The following is a 22,337-nucleotide window of genomic DNA, read 5'->3' on the forward strand; positions in this document are numbered from 1 at the left end:
TATCTGTCTCCAACTGTGCTTTGGGGAAAAATTCTCACTTTTTAAAAAAACCTTTATAAATTTTCTAATTTTACCTTGAGGGTAGGGAAGAGGGGGCTTGTGCCTTATATTGCCATGATATGTGAGGCCTTGTGAAAACTGTAGTTTTACTAAATCTGGGGATCTCCTCTCCAACTCACTTTACTTCTTAGTATAGAACTTGGCAAGCCTGATACTTCTGCTCAAAATGTAAGTTCAAAACCAGATCCCCAAGTCAAATTTTATCAACTTGTCCATATTCAAGCCTTGGATTCCCATGGGAGCGTGGAACGAGGAAACTTACCATTTACTGAGTATATACTGTGTTCTAGGCAAGTATATGTAATACTTGTCATTCGATCCACACAACAGTTCATTGTTGTAAGTACCATTACTTCTACAGATGAGAAAAATGAAATTCAGAGAAGTTGAGTAACCTATAGCCTAAGGTCACCTAATGGATAGGAGACAAAGGTAAAATTCACATTCTGCTCCATTTTGTTGTTAATGGTATTTGTCTTTTGCATCACTTCATATCATGACTAGATAACAGCTATACATTCCTTATACAATATTTTTTTGCCTTTATGTTCATACTCTTTCATTAAATACTTGAAGAACTCCAGTTTCATGTTAAAGCTCTTTATAATTCTGTCATTTCACAAATATTTGTCTTTCTTTCCTTAAGAAATGACTTTTTCTTGGATGATACCACTATGCCATTTTTTTACTTGTTCAAAATTTAAGTGGCAGATTTAACTCAATTTCTCCAGCACTACCATGCCTTTGGTTAGACATCTCACTACAACAATTTCTGACTGTCTTCCAAGGTAACTCATATGGAGTTAGGGCTCCATTGTTGATTCTTCTTTCTCACCATTTATTGGAGTCCACCAAGGCTTAATGCCCTCTTTTCTACCTTCCTTCCCTAGATTATCTCAGCCAGTCTCATTATTTTAAATGACATCTATATGCTGATGTCCCCCCAAATTCTTGTCTCTAGTCCTAACCTCTACCCCATTTCCAAGTCAATAACTTTTCCAACCCCTTCTTTGTAACTCCACTTGGAGAGTATAAAAGTTAATTTCCAATACTGTCTTTCTTCCTCAAGCCTGCTTCTCATATTTTAATGAGAAGTTTTTCTTATTTTAATAAATGTAAACTCCAGGGGAGCCTGGGTGGTGTAGATGGTTATGCATCCAGCTCTTGGTTTTGACTCAGGTCATGATCTCAGGGTCGTGAGATCGAGCCCTGCATTGGGCTGGGCTCTACACTCAGAGTGAAGTCTGCTTAAGACTCTCTCCCAGTCTCTCTGCCTCTCCCCCGCAAAGAAATAAATAAAATCATTTAAAAATAAAATAAAATAAATGGAAATTCAATTCTATAAGTTGCTCAGACCAATATTACTGTATTAGTTCCCTATTGCTGCTTAACAGATTACCACAAACAGTGGCTTAAAGGGGTGCCTGGGTGGTTCCATCAGTTAAGCATCTACCTTCAGCTCAGGTCATGATCCCAGAGCCCTGGGATAGAGCCCCACATCAGGCTCCCCACTTAGTGGGGAGTCTGCTTCTCCCTTTACCCCTCACCCTGTTCATGTTCTCTCTCTCTCTCAAATAAATACATAAAATCTTTAAAAAAAAACACAACTTGGGGCGCCTGGGTGGCTCAGTTGGTTAAGCGACTGCCTTCGGCTCAGGTCATGATCCTGGAGTCCCGGGATCAAATCCCACATGGGGCTTCCTGCTCAGCGGGGAGTCTGCTTCTCCCTCTGACCCTCTTCCCTCTCGTGCTTTCTATATCTCATTGCTTCTCTCTCTCTCAAATAAATAAATAAAATCTTTAAAAAAATAAAAATAAAAAAACACAACTTAGTGACTTAAAACAATTTATTCTCTTATCCTTCTGGAAGTCAAAGAATTCTAAAATCAAAATATCAACAGAGCTGTGTTCCTTCTGGAGGTTTTAGGGAAGAATTTTTGCATTTGTAACCCTCTAAGACCTGCATACATTTCTTGCCTCATGGTCCATTTCTTGTAACACACTAATCTCTTGCTTCTACTGTCATGTTTCCTCCTACTACTCACTCTGATCTCCTGCCTCCTCCTTATAAGGGTCTTATGATTATATCAGACCCATCCAGATAATACAGAATAATCTCCCCCATTTCAAAATCTTTAATCACATCTGCTAAGTTCCTTTTGCCAAATAAGGTAGCAGTCACTGGTTTTGGGGGACCACTATTCAGCTGACTACAATATTTTTCTCACATTGTTCACAGAAATAAATTTTGATGGATTACAGTCCCATGTGTCAAAAAAAAAAAAAAAACAACACTTTATCTCTCAAAAAATAAAAGAAAATTTAGGGGAAGATGTTTAAGATTTTTTTTTTTTATTTGAGAGAGAGAGAATGAGAGATAGAGAGCACAAGAGGGAAGAGGGTCAGAGGGAGAAGCAGACTCCCTGCTGAGCAGGGAGCCCGATGCGGGACTCGATCCCGGGACTCCAGGATCATGACCTGAGCCAAAGGCAGTCGCTCAACCAACTGAGCCACCCAGGCGCCCCAGGGGAAGATGTTTATAACTTTGGAAGTAGAAAGTATTTTTAAAAAAGATTTATTATTTATTTGACAGAGAGAGACACAGTGAGAGAGGGAACACAAGCAGGGGGAGTGGGAGCGGGAGAGGGAGAAGCAGGCTTCACGCTAAGCAGGGAGCCTGATGCAGGGCTTGATCCTGGGACCCTGGGATCATGACCTGAGCCAAAGGCAGACACTTAACGACTGAGCCACCCAGGCACCCCAAAGTAGAAAGTCTTTAAATGATTTTCCAAAATCAGAGTGAATCAGTAATGTAGAAAAGTATGGCGATCCAAAGTTCTGTCCCTCCACAAAAGCAGTAAGTAAATTCGTAAAAATTATCAAAACTAACTTTATCAGAACACCCAAAACTAATTAAAAATTTACAGCAACCAGGCAAATGCTTAATCAAGAAAAGAAACAAAAAATTAAAAGAAATAGCCAAATCTTAGTAAGAGAGGTTTGTGGCATTTTAACTTACTTGCTCCCCATTCTCCATCCCCTACTGCCTGGTTTAGCAGCACCCTGTGAGACAACAGCTTCCATTCTACGTATAGGTTTCTAGTACAAGAAAGAACAGAAGAAATTTTATTCTCAAAGAATTGTGGTGGTTTATTTTGAATTTTCTGATGGTTCCCTGAAAGACCAAACCAAATGGCTTGCCTTTATTTCACCTAACTTAGATCTTTCCTAAGTTTGAAGCTGCTACCTTGGGGGGAGTGTTTATCAAACATATTGAAAGGCAGGTGTATTAGCTACTGATGCCTGGGGTAAAAGATAACAGTTGGGGCAAGCAATAGAAAAATGAAAAGCCTAGAAGGAAAGGATGAGAAATAAGTTGTTTTGTAGAATAATGCCTTTGAAAAGCTTCCATGTATTCCTGAGGCTCTAGAAGGCTAGGTACATGCCCAGGGCTAGTGTATGCTCACAAAAGACCTGAGAAGATCCTGAACTTTCACCTCTAGCTGGCCTTCAGGTTCTGCAAGCAGGGAGGAAGACTAGTTGTTCACTGAGTGTTGAAGGTGTGTCTCAACATGCATGCAGATACCCTTGGCACATTGGAAGATTTTCTGTTATCATTGTTCCAGGCATTTAAGGAAATCTCTGTCAAATCATTAGCTGACCACTAACTAACTGAAAAGAGACTTCAGTGACCCTAAAGAACAACAACAAGAGTTTACAAAATTAGTTGAGAAAACTCATTAAACAAACAAATCTGGGGAAGGAAGAATATAATTTCTGGAGTTGCTGCATTGTGATGTTGAACATGTTCTTTGTATAGAGAAGTAAAAGAAACCAGGAGAACAAAGTTTCATCAAATAGAGAATATCAATGAAGAGACACAAAGTGTAAAAAGGAACCAAATAGAAAGTCTAGATTTGAAAAATGCAATAATTGAAATTAAAAATATATACTTAAGGGGTTCAACAGTATATTTAAGCAGCCCAAAGAAACTGTGAACTTGAAGATAGGTCATTTGAGATTGCCCACTCTGAGGAGCACGAAGAAAAAAGAATGAAGAAAAATAAGGAGTCTCAAAGACTTGTGAGTGTACCAACATGCAACTAATGGGAATCTGAGAAAAAGAGAAGAGAAAGAAACAGAAAGAATGTTTGACAAAATAATGGCTATACCTCCCATATTTGATGGAAGATGTGAGTCTTCATATCCAAGAAGCTAAATGAACTTCAAGTAGGATAAACTCAAAAAGATACACACCACACATTACAATCAAATTGTCAAAAATCAAAGACAAAGGGAATCATGAAAACAGCAAGAGAATTACCTTGTCTTGAACAAGATATCATCAATAAGATTAACAGCTGATTTCTTATCAGAAACTATGGAAGCCAGAGGGTGTGGGATGACATATTAAAAATTTTAAAAGAAAAAGCCTGGCAACCAAGAATTCTACATCTGGCAAAATAATCCTTCATAAATGAAGGAGAGATGTTTATTGTAGTATTATTCACAATAGCCAGGATGGAGAAGCAACCAAAATATCTATTAACTGATGAATGGATAAAATAAACTTATTACAAACATACAATGGAATATTATTCAGTCTTTAAAAAGGAGGAAATTCTGTTATACACTACAATATGGATGAACCATGAAGACATTTTGCTAAGTACAATAAACCAATCACAAAAAGACAAATACTGCATGATTCCACTTATGCAAGATATCTAATCAAATTCATAGAAACAAAGTAGAGTGGTGGTTGCCAGGGGCCAGGGGGAGCAGAAAATGGGGAGTTGGTGTTCAATGAGTATAGAGTTTTAGTCATGCAAGATGAAACAGTTCTAGAGAGCTGTTGTGCAACAATGTGCATTTAGTTAACAATACTATAATGTACACTTAAAAGTTGTTAAAATGGTAAATTTATGTTATGTTTTCTTAACACAAAAAAACACCCCCCCAAAAAGAGAAATCAAGACTTTCCCAGATAAAAACTGAGAGATGGGTTTTTTTTCTTTTTTTTTTTTTTGACAATTCACTGTACACATGTTATTTACAGTTTTGTACACTCTCTTAATATGAATGGGACCAATTTTTTACTTGAGCCATTTTTTAAGTTTTGCCAATTCAGCTTTCATTTCTGCCCTTAGAGACTCTATGTTGCCATTAATTGATTTCTCCATTCTAGCTATTGTCTTCACAATTGCTAGCCTGAATTCCATCTCTGACATCTTGGTTATATCTGAATCCATTTATAAATCTGTGGCATAAGTCATAGTCTCTGAGTCGTTCCTATTTTGGGGATTCCTCCTCCTAGTCATTCTGTTGATGGGTGGTTGAGGGAATGTATAGAGTCCAAATTATTGACCACAACCCAAGGATGATGCACCTGTTTTCTAAGGACCTTAGGGTTTCTGGCCTCTTGTTCTCCCAGCCTATCTTCTGGGGCAGGGGCCTGGTGCACTGTTACTCAGGCAACCCTGTTTGGGCAGAGTTGCCCTGCCCCCTGTGTGGGGGGATGGGCTCAGTGAAAACCGGTTTTGGGGGCTTTTGTTCTCTGGCAGCTTTCCCTGGTGGCTTTCCATGTCTCTTCCAAGAGTCAGAGCAGAAGAGACCATTTCCAACCCTCTGCTTCAGAGCAGGGAGATCACAGTCTGTTCTTCAGTGAGCTCTCCAGGCCACACTATCTCCGTTTCTGTCTGTGCTGCTATAAACTGCAGCGTCCTGGGTTGTGTGCCCCTCCTCAGCGCTCCCAGTCCTCGCCTCCAGGTCAGGGCACGTCTCTGCCCTTTGTGTTTCTAAAACCACTAGCTGGCCCCAGTTTGCACGCATGGCCCTGCCCCTCAGGGTTTCCATCAGGGGGGCTGCCCTAAAGTCCTTTCCCCACCACTCCTGGTCTGCAAGTCTGTGCCTGGTCCCCAGCGTGGGAGGCTATTGCTCACTGGCAGTGCAGGATCCCGGCAGCTCGGCTCCTTCCCGCTGCCATTTATCCTCCGATATCTGCCCACAGAATCACGGCTCCCCGCTTCGTACCTCAAAACCAACCGCCTGCAGTATTCTGTTTGTAGAGACCCAGATCTATCTTCTTACATCTCAGGCTGATTTCGTGGGTGTTCAGAGTGGTCTGGTAGATACCCAGCTCAATTCCAGGGACCAGTTGGAAGAGGGTCTCCTACCTCTCTGCCATCTTTTCCCCCCTCTGAAGTGTTCTTTATATATGTCTGTTTGGTCTAGCTGTTTTATAGCATTATTCAAGTCTTATATTTCTTGTATATCTTTTGTCTAGTTGTTCTATCAATTTTGTTTAACTATTTCTCCCTTCAATTCTGTTTTTGCTTCATATTCATTCTCTGATGAATATGGATTCCAAAATCCTCAACAAAATCCTAGCTAATAGGATCCAACAATACATCAAAAGTACCATCCACCATGACCAAGTGGGATTTATCCCCGGGGTGGAAGGGTAGTTCAACATTTGCAAATCAATCAATGTGATAGAACACATTGATAAGAGGAGAGAGAAGAACCATATGGTCTTCTCAATTGATGTGGAAAAAGCATTTGACAAAATACAGCATCCTTTCCTGATTAAAACTCTTCAGAGTATAGGGATAGAGGGAACATCCCTCAAGTTCATAAAATCCATCTATGAAAAACCCACAGCAAATATCATCCTCAATGGGGAAAAGCTGAGAGTCTTTCCCTTAAGATCAGGAACACGTCAAGGATCCCAACTCTTGCCACTATTGTTCAACATAGTACCAGAAGTCCTAGCAACAGCAATCAGACAACAAAAAGGAATAAAAAGTATTCAAATTGGCAAAGAAGAAGTCAAACTCTCTTTTTGCAGATTGATACTTTATGTGGAAAACCCAAAAGACTCCACCCCCAAATTACTAGAACTCATACAGCAATTCAGTAATGTAGCAGGATACAAAATCAATGCACAGAAATCAGTTGCTTTCTTATACACTAACAATGCAACTGTAGAAAGAGAAATTAGAGAAGCAATTCCATTTACAATAGCACCAAAAACCATAAGATAACCTCGGAATAAACGTAACCAAAGAGGTAAAGGATCTATACTCTAAGAACTACAGAACACTCACGAAAGAAATTGAAGAAGACACAAAAAGATGGAAAAACATTCCATGCTCATGGATTAGAAGAATAAACATTGTTAAAATGTCTATGCTACCCAGAGCAATCTATACCTTCAATGCCATCCCGATCAAAATTCCAATGACATTTTTCAAAGTGCTGGAACAAACAATCCTAAAATTTTTATGGAATCAGAAAAGACCCCGAATCGCCAAGGAAATGTTGAAAAAGAAAAACAAAGCTGGGGGCATCACGTTGCCCAATTTCAAGCTATATTACAAAGCAGTTATCACCAAGACAAAACAGTACTGGCAAAAAAACAGACATATAGACCAATGGAACAGAATAGAGAGTCCAGATATGGACCCTCAACTCTATGGTCAGGTAATCTTTGACAAAGCAAGAAAGGATATGCAATGTAAAAAAGACAGTCTTTTCAATAAATGGTGCTGGGAAAATTGGACGCCATATGCAGAAGAATGAAACTTGATCATTCTTCAACACCATACACAAAGATAAATCCCAAATGGATGAAAGACCTCAGTGTGAGACAGGAATCCATCAAAATCCTAGAGGAGAACATAGGCAGTAACATCTTTGACATCGGCCACAGCAACTTCTTTCGAGATACATCTCCAAAGGCTAGTGAAACAAAAGCAAAAATGAACTTTTGGGACTTCATCAAGATAAAAACCTTCTGCACAGCAAAGGAAACAGTCAACAAAACAAAGAGGGAGAATATATTTGCAAAGGACACTACAGATAAAGGGCTGGTATCCAAGATCTATAAAGAACTTCTCAAACTCAACACCCAAAAAACAATCAAGTCAAAAAATGGGCAGAAGACATGAACAGACACTTCTCCAAAGAAGACATACAAATGGCTAACAGACACATGAAAAAATGTTCGTCATCATTAGCCATCAGGAAAATTCAAATCAAAACCACACTGACATACCACCTTACACCAGTTAGAATGGCAAAATTGACAAGGCAAGAAATAACAAATGTTGGAGAGGTTGTGGAGAAAGGGAAACCCTCTTACACTGTTGGTAGGAATGCAAGTTGGTACAGCCACTTTGGAGAACAGTGTGGAGGTGCCTCAGAAAATTAAAAATAGAGTTACCCTATGACCCAGCAATTGCACTACTGGGTATTTACCCCAAAGACACAGATGTAGTGAAAAGAAGGGCGATATGAACCCCAATGTTCATAGCAGCAATGTCCTCAATAGCCAAACTGTGGAACGAGCTGAGATGCCCTTCAACAGATGAATGGATAAGGAAGATGTGGTCCATATATACAATGGAATATTACTCAGCCATCAGAAAGGATGAATACCCAACTTTTACATCAACATGGATGGGACTGGAGGAGATTATGCTAAGTGAGATAAGTCAAGCAGAGAAAGTCAATTATCATATGGTTTCACTTATTTGTGGAACATAAGGAATAACATGGAGGACATTAGGAGAAAGAAGGGAAAAATGAAGGGGGAAAATGGAGGGGGAGATGAACCATGAGAGACTATGGACTCTGAGAAACAAACTGAGGGTTTTAGAGGGGAGGGGGGTGGAGGGATGGGTTAGCCCAGTGATGGGTATTAAGGAGGGCACATACTACATGGAGCACTGGGTGTTATATGAAAACAATGAATCATGGAACACTACATCAAAAACTAATGATGTATTGTATGGTGACAAACATAACATAATAAAATAAAATAAAAAAAAACAAGGACACTTCAGCCAACAATGGCAGAACACACATTCTTTTTTTTTTTTTGACTTAAATTCCAGTTCGTTAACATACAATGTAATATTTATTTCAGGTATACAATATAGTCATTCCACACTTCCATAAAACTCCCAATGCTCCTCACAACAAGTGCACTTCTTAATCCCCATAACTTATTTAACCCATCCTCCCACCCACCTCCCCTCTGATAACCATCAGTTCAGAACACACATTATTTTCAAGTATGTATGGAACATTCTTTAGCAGAGAACATGTTAGACCGTTAATAAAATCTTAATAAACTTAAAAATATTGAAATCATACAGAGTATTTTCTCTGACAATGGAGTGGAATTAGAAGTCAATAAAAGGAGAAAATCTGGGAAATTCACAAGTATGTGGAAATTAAACAGCACACTCTTAACCAATTGATGAAAGACACAATCACCAGGGAAATTAGAGAATACTTTGAGATGAATTAAAACAAAACACAACATGCCAAAACTTATGAGATGCAACAAAAGCATGCTCCTAGGGAAACTTACAGATGTAAACATTTACATTAAAAAATAGAAGATCTCAAGCGTGGAGCAAGGTGGTGGAGGAGTAGGAGACCTAAATTTCCTCTGGTCCCAGGATTTCAACTAGATAGGGACCAAAGCATTCTGAACACCTACAAACTCAACAGGAGATCGAAGATAAGAATAGCAGCAATGCTCTGAACAGAAAAGCAAGTACTTTCTTGAAGGTAGGACGTGCGTAGGAGTGAATCTGAGGCAATATTCGGGAAGATAGACGGCAGGGGTGGGGGCCTCCGTCGTCTGCTTCTGGCAAGTGATAGAGCCGCGGAGCACAAAATCAGAACTTTTAGAAGTTGGTTCCGCTGAGGGATGTCGCTCCAGTCTAAGCAGGGGGTGGAACCCTCACTGGGACAGTGTGGTCTCAGGACCCTCGGGGTCACAGAAAGACCAGGGGTGCCTGAGTGCAGCAGAGCTCCCAGGTATCGGAGCAGGGAAGCCGGCTTCAGATACGGAGCCGAGGCGCAGGCTCTCAGCTCGGGGTTGCCATAAACCGTGATCCACGGCACAGTCGGGCCACTGCTCCTCCAGCAGGGACCCAACAAGCGGCAGATCCGGAGAGACTCCCCTTCCTCCCCCAGGAGGAGCGGCGCAGGAGCGCACCGCAGGGATCTGCTGGGTTTGGAGACTCCACACGGGGTCATGTGCCGGAGATAGAAACGCTCGGTCACAAGCCGGGTGAGCACGGAGTGCGGCCGGAGACCGGGGAGACGGGAGTGATTGACTGCTTTTCTCTGGGGACTCACTGAGGAGTGGGGCCCCGAGTTCTCGGCTCCTCCGGTGCAGAGATTGGGAGGCCGCCACTTTCACTCTCGTCCTCCAAAGCTGTACGGAAAGCTTGCAGGGAACAAAAGCTACCGAGAGCAAACCCGAGCAGATTACTTAGCCCGGACCAAAAAGGGTGGGACAATTCCGCTTCCGGCAAAGACATTTGGGAACCACAGCAACAGGCCCCTCCCCCAGAAGATCAGCAAGAACAGCCAGACAAGACCAAGTTTACCGATCAATGAGAACGGCAGAACTCCAGCGCTGGGGGAATACAGCACATAGAATTCATGGCTTTTTTTACCATGATTCTTTAGTCTTTCAAAGTTAATTTTATTTAACTTTCTTTTTTTTTTTTATTTTTTCTTTTTCCCTTTTTCAACCAACATCTTATCAATCCCTTTTTAAAATTTTTTTTTATTTTTCATTTTTAGAGTGATATTCTATCCCTTCATAGTAGTTAACCTTATTTTTGGTATATATATATATATATATATATATATATATATATACGTATATATATATATAGTGTCCTCTCTTTAAAACTTTGGGATACAGTTGCTTCTAACAGACCAAAATATACCCTAAATCTCTAGTGTATGGCTGTGTTCTCATCTCCTGCCTGATCACATTCTCTCCCCCCCTTTTTTTTAAAAGCCTCTTCTTTATTTTTCAACCATCTTCCTATCTATCAATTCCTTTTATAAAATCTTTTATAATTTTCATCTTTACAGTCATATTCCATCCCTTCATCATATTAACCCTTATTTTTGTACATATATAAGTTTTTCTTTCTTTAAAATTTTGGGAATCATTCTCTTCTAACAGACCAAAATACATCCAAAATCTAGTGTGTGGCACTGATCTATGCACCAGCCTGATCATATGTGGTCATATTCTGGTTTTTTGTTTGTTTGTTTTTATCCTTTTCTTTCTCTTTTTTTCTTTCCCTTTCTTTTCCCCCGGTTTCAGGTCTCTTCTGATTTGTTTATTGTATGTTTTCTGGGGACGTTGTTACCCTGTTAGCATTTTGTTCTCTCATTCATCTATTCTCCTCTGGACAAAATGACAAGATGGAAAAAATCACCTCAAAAAAAAGAACAAGAGGCAGTACTGACTGCCAGGGACCTAATCAAAACGGACATTAGTAAGATGTCAAAACTAGAGTTCAGAATGATGATTTAAAGATACTAGCTGGGCTTGAAAAAAGCATGGAAGAGGGGGCAGAGCAAGATGGGGGAGGAGTAGGAGACCTAGATTTCGTCTGGTCTCAGGAATTCAGCTGAATAGGGATCAAACCATTCTGAACACCTACGAACTCAACAGGAGATCAAAGAGGAGAGTAGCAACAACTCTCTGAACAGAGAAGCGACCACTTACTGGAAGGTAGGACGTGCGGAGAAGTGAATCCGAGGCGATATTCAGGAGGATAGACGGCGGGCGAGGGGCCTCCGTCGGCTGCTTCTGGCAAGTGCTAGAGCCGCGGAGCACAAAATCGGACATTTTAGAAGTAGGCTCCGCTGAGGGACGTCGCTCCAGTGGCTAAGCGGGGGTGGAACCCTCGCCGGACAGTGGGGTCTCAGGACCCTTGGGGTCACAGAAAGACCGGGGGAGCCTGAGTGCGCCAGAGCTCCCAGGTATCGGAGCGGGGAAGCCGGCTGCAGAGACGGAGCCGAGGCGCGGGCTCTCAGCTCGGGGTTGCCATAAACTGTGATCCGCGGCCCAGTCGGGCCACTGCCCCTGCAGCAGGGACCCAACAGGCGGCAGATCCGGGGAGACTCCCCTTCCTTCCCAGGGAGGAGTGGCGCAGGAACACACCGCAGGGATCTGCTGGGTTTGGAGACTCCACACGGGGTCGGGTGCCAGAGATACAAACGCTCGGTCACAGGCCGGGTGAGCACGGAGTGCAGCTGGAGACCAGGGACAAGGGAGTGACTGCTTTTCTCTGGGGGCGCACTGAGGAGCAGGGCCCCGAGTTCTCAGCTCCTCCGGGTGGAGATTGGGAGGCCACCATTTTTGCCCTGGTCCTCCAAGGCTGTACGGAGAGCTTGCAGGGAACAAAAGCTCCTGAGATCAAACCCGAGCAGCTTGCTTAGCCCAGACCGACAAGGGCGGGGCAATTCAGCCTCCAGCAAAGACATTTCGAAACCACAGCAACAGGCCCCGCCCCCAGGAGATCAGCACGAACAGCCAGCAAGCCAAGACCAAGTTTACTGATCAAGGAGAACAGGAGAACTCCAGTGCTAGGGGATACTGCACATAGAATTCATGGCTTTTCTTTTTTACCATGATTCATTAGTTCATCAAAGTTAATTTTTGTTAACTGTTTTTTTTTCTTTTTCTTCTTTTTCCCTTTTTCAACCAACATCTTATCAATCTCTTTTTAAAAAAAAAAAAACATTTTTTATTTTTCATTTTTAGAGTCATATTTTATCCCTTCATAGTAGTTACCCTTATTTTTGGCATATATATATAAGTTGTTCTCTCTTCAAAATTTTGAGATACAGTTTCTTCTAACAGATAAAAATATACCCTAAATCACTAGTATATGGTTCTGTTCTAGTCTCCTGCCTGATCACATTCTCTCCCTTTTTTCTTTCTTTTTTTTTAAATCTTCTTTCTTTTATCAAACAACTTCTTATCTTATCAAGTCCTTTTATAAAATCTTTTATAATTTTCATCTTTACAGTCATCTTCTATCCCTTCATTGTATCAATCCTTATTTTGTACATATATGTCTTTCTTCCTTTAAAATTTTAGGAGGCACTTTTTTCTAACAGACCAAAATACGCCCAAAATCTAGTGTGTGGCACTGATCTATGCACTAGCCTGATCATATTTGATCACATTCTGCTTTTTTTGTATTGTTCTGTTTTTGTTTTTATTTTTTTTTCTTTTTTCTTTTTTTTTCTCTTTCTTTTTCTTTCTTTCCCTTTCTTTTCCCCTGGTTTCAGGTCTTTTCTGATCTGTATACAGTATATTTGCTGGGGACGTTGTAAACCTGTTAGCATTTTGTTCTCTCATTCATCTATTCTCCTCTGGACAAAATGACAAGACGAAAAAAATCACCTCAGCAAAAAGAACAAGTGGTAGTACCGTCAGCCAGGGACCTACTCAACACGGACATTAGTACGATGTCGGACCTAGACTTCAGAATCATGACTTTAAAGATACTAGCTGGGCTTGAAAAAAGCATGGAAGTTATTAGAGAAACCCTTTCTGGAGAAATAAAAGAACTAAAATCTAACCAAGTCGAAATCAAAAAAGCTATTGATGAGGTGCAATCAAAAATGGGGGCACTAACTGCTAGGATAAATGAGGCAGAAGAGAGAATCAGCGATATAGAAGACCAAATGATGGAAAGTAAAGAGGCTGAGAAAAAGAGGGAGAAACAACTACAGGATCACGAGGGCAGAATTCGAGAGATAAGTGATACGATAAGACGAAACAACATTAGAATAATTGGGATCCCAGAAGAAGAAGAAAGAGAGAGAGGGGCAGAAGGTATATTGGAGCAAATAATAGCAGAGAACTTCCCTAATGTGAGGAAGGAAACAGGCATCAAAATCCAGGAGGCACAGAGAACCCCTCTCAAAATCTATAAAAATAGGTCAACACCCCGACATCTAATAGTAAAACTTACGAGCCTCAGAGATAAAGAGAAAATCCTGAAAGCAGCTCGGGAGAAGAGATATGTAACCTACAATGGTAAAAATATTAGATTGGCAACAGACCTATCCACAGAGACCTGGCAGGCCAGAAAGGACTAGCAAGATATCTTCAGAGCACTAAACGAGAAAAATATGCAGCCAAGAATACTATACCCAGCTAGGCTGTCATTGAAAATGGAGCGATAAAAAGCTTCCAGAACAAACAAAAACTAAAGGAATTTGCAAACACGAAAACAGCCCTCCAAGAAATATTGAAAGGGGTCCTCTAAGCAAAGAGAGAGCCTAAAAGCAGCAAAGATCAGAAAGGAACACAGACAACATACAGTAACAGTCACCTTACAGGCAATACAATGGCACTAAATTCATACCTTTCAATAGTTACCCTGAATGTAAATGGGCTCAATGCCCCAATCAAAAGACACAGGCTATCAGATTGGATTAAAAAACAAGACCCATCCATATGCTGTCTGCAAGAGACTCATTTTACACCCAAAGACACCCCCAGATTGAAAGTGAGGGGGTGGAAAACCATTTACCATGCTAATGGACACCAAAAGAAAGCTGGGGTGGCAATCCTTATATCAGTCAAATTAGATTTTAAAACAAAGACTGTAATAAGAGATGAGGAAGGACACTATATCCTACTTAAAGGGTCTATCCAACAAGAAGATCTAACAATTGTAAATATCTATGCCCCGAACATGGGAGCAGCCAATTATATAAGGCAATTAATAACAAAAGCAAAGAAACACATTGACAACAATACAATAATTCTGGGGACTTTAACACCCCCCTGACTGAAATGCACAGATCATCTAAGCAAAAGATCAACAGGGAAATAAAGACTTTAAATGACACACTGGACCAAATGGACTTCACAGACATATTCAGAACATTCCATCCCAAAGCAACGGAATACACGTTCTTCTCTAGTGCCCATGGAACATTCTCCAGAATTGATCACATCCTAGGTCACAAATCAGGTCTCAACCGGTACCAAAAGATTGGGATCATTCCCTGCATATTTTCAGACCACAATGCTTTGAAACTAGAACTCAATCACAAGAGGAAAGTCGGAAAGAACTCAAATACATGGAAGCTAAAGAGCATCCTACTAAAGAATGAATGGGTCAACCAGGAAATTAAAGAAGAATTAAAAAAATTCATGGAAACCAATGAAAATGAAAACACAACTGTCCAAAATCTTTGGGATACAGCAAAGGCAGTCCTGAGAGGAGAGTATATAGCAATACCAGCCTTTCTCAAGAAACAAGAAAGGTCTCAAATACACAATCTAAGCCTACACCTAAAGGAGCTGGAGAAAGAACAGCAAATAAAGCCTAAACCCAGCAGGAGAAGAGAAATAATAAAGATCAGAGCAGAAACCAATGTTATAGAAACCAAAAGAACAGTAGAACAGATCAACGAAACTAGGAGCTGGTTCTTTGAAGAATTAACAAGATTTATAAACCCCTGGCCAGACTGATCAAAAAGAAAAGAGAAATGACCCAAATCAACAAAATCATGAATGAAAGAGGAGAGATCACAACCAACACCAAAGAAATACAAACAATTATAAGAACATATTATGAGCAACTCTGTGCCAGCAAATTAGATAACCTGGAAGAAATGGGTGCATTCCTAGAGATGTATCAACTACCAAAACTGAACCAGGAAGAAATAGAAAACCTGAACAGACCTATAACCACTAAGGAAATTGAAGCAGTCATCAAAAATCTCCCAACAAACAAAAGCCCAGGGCCAGATGGGCTTCCCAGGGGAATTCTATCAGACATTTAAAGAAGAATTAATACCTATTCTCCTGAAACTGTTCCAAAAAATAGAAATGGAAGGAAAACTTCCAAATTCATTTTATGAGGCCACCATTACCTTGATCCCAAAACCAGACAAAGATCCCATCAAAAAGGAGAATTACAGACCAATATCCTTGATGAACATGAACGCAAAAATTCTCACCAAAATACTAGCCAATAGGATCCAACAGTACATTAAAAGGATTATTCACCACGACCAAGTGGGATTTATCCCTGGGCTGCAAGGCTGGTTCAACATCCGCAAATCAATCAACGTGATACAATACATTAACAAAAGAAAGAACAAGAATCATATGATCCTCTCAATAGATGCAGAAAAAGCATTTGACAAAGTACAGCATCCTTTCTTGATCAAAACTCTTCAGAGTATAGGGATAGAGGGTACATACCTCAATACCATAAAAGCCATCTATGAAAAACCTACAGCGAATATCATTCTCAATGGGGAAAAGCTGAGAGCTTTTCCCCTAAGGTCAGGAATGCGGCAGGGATGTCCACTCTCACCACTGCTATTCAACATAGTATTAGAAGTCCTAGCCACAGCAATCAGACAACAAAAAGAAATCAAAGGCATCCAAATCGGCAAAGAGGAAGTCAAACTCTCACTATTTGCAGATGATATGATACTTTATGTGGAAAACCCAAAAGACTCCACCCCAAAATTGCTAGAACTCATACAGGAATTCAGTCAAGTAGCAGGCTATAAAATCAATGCACAGAAATCAGTGGCATTCCTATACACCAACAACAAGACAGAAGAGAGACAAATCAAGGAGTCGATCCCATTTACAATTGCACCCAAAACCATAAGATACCTAGGAATAAATTTAACCAAAGAGGCAAAGTATCTGTACTCAGAAAACTAGAAAATACTCAGGAAAGAAATTGAAGACGACACAAAGAAATGGAAAAACGTTCCATGCTCATGGATTGGAAGAACAACCATTGTGAAGATGTCAATGCTACCTAGAGCAATCTACACATTCAATGCAATCCCCATCAAAATACCATCCACTTTTTTCAAAGAAATGGAACAAATAATCCTAAAATTTGTATGGAACCAGAAGAGACCCCGAATAGCCAGAGGAATATTGAAAAAGAAAAGCAAAGCTGGCGGCATCACAATTCCGGACTTCCAGCTCTATTACAACGCTGTCGTCATCAAGACAGTATGGTACTGGCACAAAAACAGACCCATAGATCAATGGAACAGAATCGAGAGCCCAGAAATGGACACTCAACTCTATAGTCAACTTATCTTTGACAAAGCAGGAGAGAATGTCCAGCGGAAAAAAGACAGTCTCTTCAACAAATGGTGTTGGGAGAATTGGACAGCCACATGCAGAAGAATGAAACTGGACCATTTCCTTACACCACACACAAAAATAGACTCCAAATGGTTGAAAGACCTAAACGTGAGACAGGAGTCCATCCAAATCCTAAAGGAGAACACAGGTAGCAACCTCTTCGACCTCAGCCGCAGCAACTTCTTCCTAGAAACATCACCAAAGGCACAGGAAGCCAGGGCAAAAATGAACTATTGGGATTTCATCAAGATAAAAAGCTTTTGCACAGCAAAAGAAACAGTCCACAAAACCAAAAGACAACCGACAGAATGGGAGAAAATATTTGCAAATGACATATCAGATAAAGGGCTAGTGTCCAAAATCTATAAAGAACTTATCAAACTCAACACCCAAAGAACAAATAATCCAATCAAGAAATGGGCGGAAGACATGAACAGACATTTTTCCAAAGAAGACATCCAAATGGCCAACAGGCACATGAAAAAGTGCTCAACATTGCTCGGCATCAGGGAAATCCAAATCAAAACCTCAATGAGATACCACCTCACACCCGTCAGAATGGCTAAAATTAACAAGTCAGGGAACGACAGATGTTGGCGGGGATGTGGAGAAAGGGGAACCCTCCTACACTGTTGGTGGGAATGCAAGCTGATGCAACCCCTCTGGAAAACAGTATGGAGGTTCCTCAAACAGTTGAAATTAGAGCTACCATTCGATCCAGCAATTGCACTACTGGGTATTTACCCCAAAGATACAAATGTAGGGACCCGAAGGGGTACATGCACCCCAATGTTTATAGCAGCAATGTCCACAATAGCCAAACTGTGGAAAGAGCCAAGATGTCCATCGACAGATGAATGGATAAAGAAGAGGTGGTATATATACACAATGGAATATTATGCAGCCATCAAAAGGAATGAGATCTTGCCATTTGCAACGACGTGGATGGAACTGGAGGGTGTTATGCTGAGTGAAATAAGTCAATCAGAGAAAGACATGTATCATATGACCTCACTGATATGAGGAATTCTTAATCTCAGGAACAAACTGAGGGTTGCTGGAGTGGTCGGGGGTGGGAGGGATGGGGTGGCTGGGTGATGGACATTGGGGAAGATGTGTGCTACGGTGAGCGCTGTGAATTGTGTAAGACTGTTGAATCACAGATCTGTACTTCTGAAACAAATAACACAACATATTTTAAGAAAAAAGAAAAAGAAGAAGATAGCAGGAGAGGAAGAATGAAGGGGAGTAAGTCAGAGGGGGAGACGAACCAGGAGAGATGATGGACTCTGAAAAACAAACTGAGGTTTCTGGAGAGGAGGAGGGTGGGGGGATAGGTTAGCCTGGTGATGGGTATTGAGGAGGGCACATTCTGCATGGAGCACTGGGTGTTATGAACAAACAATGAATCATGGAACACTACACCAAAACAAATTATGTAATATATGGTGATTAACATAACAATAAAAAAATAAAAAAAACATAAAAAAAAGAAAAAAGCATGGAAGATATTAGAGAAACCCTTTCTGGAGAAATAAAAGAACTAAAATCTAACCAAGTCGAAATCAAAAAGGCTATTAATGAGGTGCAATTAAAAATAGAGGCTCTAACTGCTAGGATAAATGAGGCGGAAGAGAGAATTAGTGATATAGAAGACAAAATGATGGAAAATACAGACGCTGAGAAAGAGATAACTACTGGATCACGAGGGCAGAATTCGAGAGATAAGTGATACCATAAGACGAAACAATATTAGAATAATTGGGATCCCAGAAGAAGAAGAAAGAGAGAGGGGCAGAAGGTATATTGGAGCAAATTATAGCAGAGAACTTCCCTAATTTGGGGAAGGAAACAGGCATCAAAATCCAGGAGGCAGAGAGAACCCCCCCTCAAAATCAATAAAAATAGGTCAACACCCCGACATCTAATAGTACAACTTACAAGTCTCAGAGACAAAGACAAAATCCTGAAAGCAGCTCAGGAGAAGAGATCTGTAACCTACAATGGTAGAAATAAGAGATTGGCAACAGACCTATCCACAGAGACCTGGCAGGCCAGAAAGGACTGGCATGGTATCTTCAGAGCACTAAACGAGAAAAATATGCAGCCAAGAATACAATATCCAGCTAGGCTGTCATTGAAAATAGAAAGAGAGATAAAAAGCTTCCAGGACAAACAAAAACTAAAGGAATTTGCAAACACGAAACCAGCCCTACAAGAAATATTGAAAGCGGTCCTCTAAGCAAAGAGAGAGCCTAAAAGTAACATAGACCAGAAAGGAACACAGACAATACAGGAACAGTCACCTTACAGGCAATACAATGGTACTAAATTCATATCTTTCAATAGTTACCCTGAAAGTAAATGGGCTAAATGCCCCAATCAAAAGACAAAGACTATCAGATTGGATAAAAAACGAGACCCATTGATAAGCTGTCTGCAAGAGACTCATTTTAGACCCAAAGACACCCCCACATTGAAAGTGAGGGGGTGGAAAACCATTTACCATGCTAACAGACACCAAAATAGATGGGGTGGCAATCCTTATATCAGTCAAATTAGACTTTAAACCAAAGACTGTAATAAGAGATGAGGAAGGTCACTATATCCTACTTAAAGGGTCTATCCAACAAGAAGATCTAACAATTGTAAATATCTATGCCCCTAACATGGGAGCAGCCAATTATATAAGGCAATTAGTAACAAAAGCGAAGAAACACATTGACAACAATACAATAATACTGGGGGACTTTAACACCCCCCTGACTGAAATGCACAGATCATCTAAGCAAAAGATCAACAAGGAAATAAAGACTTTAAATGACACACGGGACCACGTGGACTTCACAGACATATTCAGAACATTCCATCCCAAAGCAACGGAATACACATTCTTCTCTAGTGCCCATGGAACATTCTCCAGAATAGATCACATCCTAGTCACAAATCAAGTCTCAACCGGTACCAAAAGATTGGGATCATTCCCTGCATATTTTCAGACCACAATGCTTTGAAACTAGAACTCAATCACGAGAGGAAAGTCAGAAAGAACTCAAATACGTGGAGGCTAAAGAGCATCCTACTAAAGAATGAATGGGTCAACCAGGAAATTAAAGAAGAATTAAACAAAATTCATGGAAACCAATGAAAATGAAAACACAACCGTTCAAAATCTTTGGGATACAGCAAAGGCAGTCCTAAGAGGAGAGTAGATAGCAATACAAGCCTTTCTCAAGAAACAAGAAAGGTCCCAAATACACAACGTAACCCTACACCTAAAGGAGCTGGAGAAAGAACAGCAAATAAAGCCTAAACCCAGCAGGAGAAGAGAAATAATAAAGATCAGAACAGAAATCAATGAAATAGAAACCAAAAGAACAGTAGAACAGATCAACGAATCTAGGAGCTGGTTCTTTGAAAGAATTCACAAGATTGATAAACCCCTGGCCACACTTATCAAAAAGAAAAGACAAATGACCCAAATAAATAAAATCATGAATGAAAGAGGAGCGATCACAACCAACACCAAAGAAATACAAACAATTATAAGAACATATTATGAGCAACTACACGCCAGCAAATTAGATAGTCTGGAGAAATGGATGCATTCCTAGAGATGTATCAACTACCAAAACTGAACCGGGAAGAAATAGAAAACCTGAACAGACCTATAACCACTAAGGAAATTGAAGCAGTCATCAAAAATCTCCCAACAAACAAAAGCCCAGGGCCAGATGGGCTTCCCAGGGGAATTCTATCAGACATTTAAAGAAGAATTAATACCTATTCTCCTGAAACTGTTCCAAAAAATAGAAATGGAAGGAAAACTTCCAAACTCATTTTATGAGGCCACCATTACCTTGATCCCAAAACCAGACAAAGACCCCATCAAAAAGGAAAATTACAGACCAATATCCTTGATGACCATGGATGCAAAAATTCTCACCAAAGTACTAGCCAATAGGATCCAACAGTACATTAAAAGGATTATTCACCACGACCAAGTGGGATTTATCCCTGGGCTGCAAGGCTGGTTCAACATCCGCAAATCAATCAACGTGATACAATACATTAACAAAAGAAAGAACAAGAACTGTATGATCCTCTCAATAGTTGCAGAAAAATCATTTGACAAAGTACAGCATCCTTTCTTGATCAAAACTCTTCAGAGTATAGGGCCAGAGGGTATGTACCTCAATATCATAAAAGCCATCTATGAAAAACCTACAGCAAATATCATTCTCAATGGGGAAAAACTGAGAGCTTTTCCCCTAAGGTCAGGAACGCGGCAGGGATGTCCACTCTCACCACTGCTATTCAACATAGTATTAGAAGTCCTAGCCACAGCAATCAGACAACAAAAAGAAATCAAAGTCATCCAAATCGGCATAGAAGAAGTCAAACTCTCACTCTTTGCAGATGATATGATACTGTATGTGGAAAACCCAAAAGACTCCACCCCAAAACTGCTAGAACTCATACAGGAATTCAGTCAAGTGGCAGGATATAAAATCAATGCACAGAAATCGGTGGCATTCCTATACACCAACAACAAGACAGAAGAAAGAGAAATTAAGGAGTCAATCCCATTTACAATTGCACCCAAAACCATAAGATACCTAGGAATAAATCTAACCAAAGAGGCAAAGGATCTGTACTCAGAAAACTAGAAAATACTCATGAAAGAAATTGAAGAAGACATAAAGAAATGGAAAAACGTTCCATGCTCTGGATTGGAAGAACAAACATTGTGAAGATGTCAATGCTACTTAGAGCAATCTACACATTCAATGCAATCCCTATGAAAATACCATCCACTTTTTTCAAAGAAATGGAAGAAATAATCCTAAAATTTCTATGGAACCAGAAAAGACCCCAAATAGCCAGAGGAATGTTGAAAAGAAAAGCAAAGCTGGCGGCATCACAATTCTGGACTTCAAGCTCTATGACAAAGCTTGTAATCATCAAGACAGTATGGTACTGGCACAAAAACACATAGATCAATGGAACAGAATAGAGAGCCCCAAAATGGACCCTCAACTCTATGGTCAACTAATCTTCGACAAAGCAGGAAAGAACGTCCAATGGAAAAAAGACAGTCTCTTCAATAAATGGTGTTGGGAAAAGTGGACAGCCACATGCAGAAGAATGAAACTGGACCATTTCCTTACACCACACAAAAATAGACTCAAAATTGTTGAAAGACCTAAATGTGAGACAGGAGTCCATCAAAATCCTAAAGGAGAACACAGGCAGCAACCTCTTCGACCTCAGCCACAACAAC

General features: G+C 40.4%; 1 protein-coding gene across 1 annotated transcript in view; it reads right to left on the reverse strand.

Annotated features, from left to right (window-relative positions):
* Window positions 1–11,857, reverse strand: part of FAR1 (fatty acyl-CoA reductase 1) — a 111,561-nt gene extending 99,704 nt beyond the window's left edge. Inside the window, exon 1 of the mRNA XM_088017998.1 lies at window positions 11,621–11,857. The gene's annotated coding sequence lies outside the window, so the exon portion shown is untranslated. The remainder of the gene's footprint in view (window positions 1–11,620) is intronic.
* Between the last annotated feature and the right edge of the window lie 10,480 nt (window positions 11,858–22,337).

The sequence above is a fragment of the Eumetopias jubatus genome, unplaced genomic scaffold (genome assembly GCF_037043125.1).
Source record: "Eumetopias jubatus isolate StellerSeaLion01/CBP00866 unplaced genomic scaffold, mEumJub1_p1.0 scaffold_13, whole genome shotgun sequence".
Classification (NCBI taxonomy): Eukaryota; Metazoa; Chordata; class Mammalia; order Carnivora; family Otariidae; genus Eumetopias; species Eumetopias jubatus.